The sequence below is a fragment of the Lepidothrix coronata genome, unplaced genomic scaffold, assembly GCF_001604755.1.
Source record: "Lepidothrix coronata isolate B3197 unplaced genomic scaffold, Lepidothrix_coronata-1.0 Scaffold134, whole genome shotgun sequence".
Lineage (NCBI taxonomy): Eukaryota > Metazoa > Chordata > Aves > Passeriformes > Pipridae > Lepidothrix > Lepidothrix coronata.
Genome location: NW_016690314.1, coordinates 1883568 through 1888714, shown reverse-complemented (window position 1 = coordinate 1888714; position 5147 = coordinate 1883568).

The window sequence follows — 5147 nt, the reverse complement described above, 5'->3', positions numbered from 1 at the left end:
GTCATTTCACAGCCGATTGGATCGGGTGTGAAACGGGGAAGGCAGTAAAGAATCAAATCAGAAAAACCATTTAACCTCCCAGATTATGAGACGATATATCACTCAAAATACAGCACTTCCCAGATCCTCAGTCAAACTGGAATCAGCCTGTCTGACTTGAATCCCAAAGCCTTTCAGGCTGTGCAGGCACGTAGCTGTGACCTGACAGCACTGGGAGATGGAGATGAATGTTTAGCAAATGTGGTTTTCAATAGATATTTCCAGAAATTGGAAACATTTTGCAGTTATATCTCCAACAATCACTGTCTATTCTACTCCATAACCAATATGGGTGATTACTTCAGCAGATATAACACATGCAAAAGGATTTAAAAAAAGATCGTAGGGAGTGATAAGAAATGAATTTCACAAGCACAGTGAGAAAAGCAAGAGGAGAAGGGCTGCTCTGGAAGGAGCACAGCTGATACCTTTCTGCTGTATCACTTTGGGAAAGGAAAAAGAGGGGATAAATTAAGCACTTCATTCTGTAAGTAAGTTTTAAGGTAATCTGATTCCAACAGCTCCCACTAGCACCATTCCAGGGCAGCAAAGGAGAAAATCAATGATGAACATCAACATTTCCATTCTGTTTAGTGCCTCTGTAATTCAGCCACGAGAACCTGCCTGTCACTTATGGCTTGGCCAAGGCAGAGCCAGGACTAACCCACAGACTTCTCCAGCTGGTGTATCCAGGAATTGCTCTTTTAGTGCTGAACAAAGAACAACATGGCTTCAAGAGTGGTTCTGTTTAATTATTGGGGAGAAAATGTAAATCTTCTGGGATTTATGGTTTGATTTGATGCTGCTGGAGACTTCGACAGCATTTAGTATTTAATGGCCATATAACATCAGGATGGTGGTGTCTTAATCTGTCTCTGAGTACTAAAATCACCAAGTAAAAACTAATCCTTGTTCCCAGTAGTTTAAACAGATCAAACAGAGAGAAGTGGAACTCAAAACCATGGTCCTACACATCAGTGACACAGGGAATGGACACCAGGCTCTAGGGACATCATCTACAGCTTTTCCCACCAGAATTTTCACTCTCTGCTACAAAATAATTTCCTTCCACTGAAGTCAGAGTGGCACAAAACTTGTCTCAAGTCTGTACCCAGCACTCACCTGTCTCCACACAAATAACTCACCCCTGCAGTAATCCATGGCTCCAGTATCCACTGATTCCCACACAGCTGGGCAGTGGTTTCCTCACCCAGCTGACGGGGCTGGAAGTCACTCATTACAACAACGCTGTTTCCATATTTCTAAATGTTCATTCCACCCCTGTACAATGAAACCACACCAGAAAAAAAGCAACTGAAAATCAAAATTGGCCCTTGTTGGGGCAGAGCAGCCTGGCCTTGTTTCTCTCTGAACCCCACTCCTGGTCTGAAGGACATGAGCTCTGGGTAGGCCACAGTGTTGTCTTGATCCATCCTAAGGAATTTCCACTGACTGGAGCTCAGACACCTGGGGCCAGCTCAGGGAAGCATTAAGCATATTCCTATTTCCTTTTGAAATAGCACTGTTGTCTTTTTTTATTTTTATATAATGAAAACTGATGGACTTGCTCAAAGCTGGCACTGAAGAGCTGCTTTCCCCTCACAGGCCATATTTTCTGATTCAGAGAACTCCTTCTGAGAGGTTCAAAGAGAGTGTAAACTCTGAGCCCATGGCAGGCTCCTGGCAGTGGGGCTGAGCTCACCAGAACTGAGGAGGATCAAGGAGAGGAGAGGCTGAGGGTGGCAGAACATCCCTGTTCTCTGCCCTCACCTCCCTCTGGCACACACAGACCTCAGAGTGGGATCACGGGATCCCAGGATGGTTTGGGTTGGAAGGGACCTCAAAGCCCATCCAGTCCCACCTCTGCCATGGACAGGGACACCTTCCACCAGCCCAGGTTGCTCCAAGCCCCGTCCAACCTGGCCTTGGACACTCCCAGGGATGGGGCAGCCACAGCTTGTCTGGGCAACCTGTGCCAGGGCCTCCCCACCCTCACAGGGAAGAATTCCTTCTCAATATCCCATCTAATCCTGCCCTGGGATGGTGGTGCTGAAAGAAAGAGCAACAAACCCCCAAAATTTTCTTACAGCAGTTGCAGATTTCCCCAATCCCACATCCTCTGCACAGCCTTGAAGGTGCTCTGTGTCTGTCGAGCCCAGGCTAAGGAAGCACATTCCATCCCCTGGAGAAGCCCAAGCTGTCCCACAGTGCAGGAGCAAGGAGACCTTTGTGAACCACTAATGAGCAAATAATTCACTTTCAACTACAAAGAGACAGTCCTGTGTAAACCCAGAATAATCCCACCCCGCCCAGGAGCAGTAAATGCTCTGTGTCACATCCTGAGTACGAAGGGAACGTGCAGGGTTTGCTCCACCAGCAGTGCAGAGCCTTGTCAGCCCCAGCACCCTTCAGCAGGGTTTCCAGAGAGCTGGACTGCACTCCCTGAGAGCCCTGTGAGATAACAGGGCAGTTTTTATGCTCACTGGAGCTGTTCCCTCCTTTTCCAGCCCCTCTGTGACACACCAGACCTGGATGATCAGAGCCCCGGCAGCCAGGACCTCTCCAGCCCCTGCAGAACTATTCCAAACGCTGCTCACCGGGACAGGCTGGGAATTTGGGATCAGAACACGTCAGGGCAGGTGGTGCTGAGCAGCTGAGGGAGAGAGAACAAGCAGAGGGAACTCAGGAGGAGCTGGGGGGGCTGAGCCTCAGCAAATCCTCCCCCCAGGGCAGGACACGAGGGAGCCCAGCCTGGTTATGGCTGGAATTTGTCTCTCAAACATGGACACTGCTCCACACACAGGTTAGGATGGATTTTACAGCTTATCTCAGGGGTAATGGGGGCATTTTGGAGGAAAGGAGCCTCCTCTGTAATGCCAGGAGTGAACAGTGTGTGCCACAGCAGGAATCACCTCAGTGTCCTTGGGTTTTGCCACAGCTCTGTTTTCTGAGAGAATCACAGAAGGTTTATCAAAACCCCTTTTATTTCTTTTCAGGGAGAAAATAAGAACTGGTATGTTCACAAGAAATGGATATTTGTACAGAAAGCCACCTACTTGGAGGTGAAATATTTCCACTTTTAGAAAAAGCCCTTTTTTTCCAGATTCCGTGTCTGCTTTCCATGGTTCCCACTCTCTCACCCTTTTTCCTGTCATTTCCCCCACTGAGAAAAACTGAGAGAGAAAAAACCTCACAAAGAGGGAGTTCTGCCCAGATTCAAAATCACAGTGCACTCATTTTTGGAAAGGGAACTTTTTCCAGACAGTTTCCCAACAGGGAAGACAAGAGTGCCTGCAGAAGGTTCAGGACTGTTGCTGTGACCAAGCTCTATGTCTTCACCAGTTTTCTCACTGGTTTTGTGGTTGCTTCACCTTCTGGGTTTAGACCTGGACAATTTGGAAGTTTGGAAACCAGGGGCTGTTTGTCTCCGTGGGAGCAATGGGAGGGGGGATCAGCCCCACGACATGAGGAGAACAGATCCCCCCAGACAGCAATCTGGAGGCTGGAAAAACCACTGGGTTGTGTTCCACTGGGCTTGATGTGGTCAGATCATCCGGAAATTATTCCCCCAGCCACTTTTCCAGGCAGCCATTATTCTGTCAGGCCATGGGCTGCCAATCCCAGCCCTCCTAAACCATATGCATGGCTGTAAACCTTGAAAGCAGCTGTCTCCGAAGCAAGCCAGTTCAGGAAGAATAGGGAAACAAATTACATAAAAGCAGATTAACTTCTCTTTAACTTCCTTCAAAATATTTCTTCCCCACGGCCTCTGTAATCCCATTTTTTAAGGGAATTTGGTCTCTTTATTTGTTATTCTTATCAGTGTGACTTGAATTTAAAGCTTTATGCTTCATGTTTCTGCCCAGGGACCTGTTGTGATGATAATCCCCAGGCTTTTCCACGGTGGGAATGGCTCTTTGAGCAGTTTTCAGCTCGTTGCTCTGATACTTCCCAGGAGACAAAGAGGGGCAGGGAACATTTAGTGAGCTCAGCTGAAGCTCCTCGGTGAGCAGTGGGAATTTTTGGGGAGTCTTGGGGGTTTTATTATTTCTCTTTTAACTTTGGACTACTTGGATATGTAACACTTGGCCAGAGAAGCTGTGGCTGCCCCATCCTTGGAAGTGTCCAAGGCCAGGCTGGAGCAACCTGGGCTAGTGGAAGGTGTCCCTGCCCGTGGCAGGGAGTGGGACTGGATGGTCCTTAAGGTCCTTCCCAACCCAAACCAGTCTGGGATTCTGGGATCACCAGGGCATAGATGGGCAGGTGAGGCACCAAATGGGCACCAGGGCTGGCAGGATGGAAAGATGGACATTTCTAACAAATACAGTATTTCACAAAGTTTCAAAAAGTGTCAGAATTTCTATCTAAGGCAACCAACTGCTCCAAGGAGACTCCTAAAATAATGCCAAAATGCTTCTGTGCTTAACCATGCAATGTGCCCTCTCACATCCTCTCCATCCTGCCCTAAAACCTTTCTCTTTTTGCCTGAAAGATAAAAATACAGGGAGAACAGCTCACCAGGTGCCTAAATGAGCAGGAAGCACCCCATGGGGGGGTGCTGTGCCCCAGCCCAGCACAACCAGCACTGTGGGGCCAGGGCACCCAACTGCCCAGAGGGGTCTGGTCCCAGCTCAGCCATGGAAGGTCCCACCACTGCCAATCTGGTGGGAAGAGCTTTGTTTGGAGGATGTCTGACCCTGCTGCTACGTTATTAAGAACAGGCAAAGCTCAGGTGATGAAGGTGGGACCACGGAGGGCGAAGAGCACCCAGAGCTCTGCTGACCTGGCCCTGCCCTCCCTGGACCGTGGGCAGCTCTGGCTGCTGTTCCACAGCCCAAATCCCACCAGGAATGGCTCTGCACAGCAGAGGAGCCCCGAGCAGGAGCCAGGAATCCACCTCATTTCCCTCTGCCAGGCTCAACACCCCGGGAAAATCGCGTGCGACGTGGGAGGAGAGGAAAACTCATCCCTTGGGGAGAGCAAGAGATCAGAGAATTAAAGCTGACTGAGCTCCCTGTGCCCTCTGCAATTAGAGGGAACTTGAAAGAGTTTCAGTTTGGTGATATCATTAACTTCCCCTCTTCCTCCTCGCTCCCACTGCAGTTCAG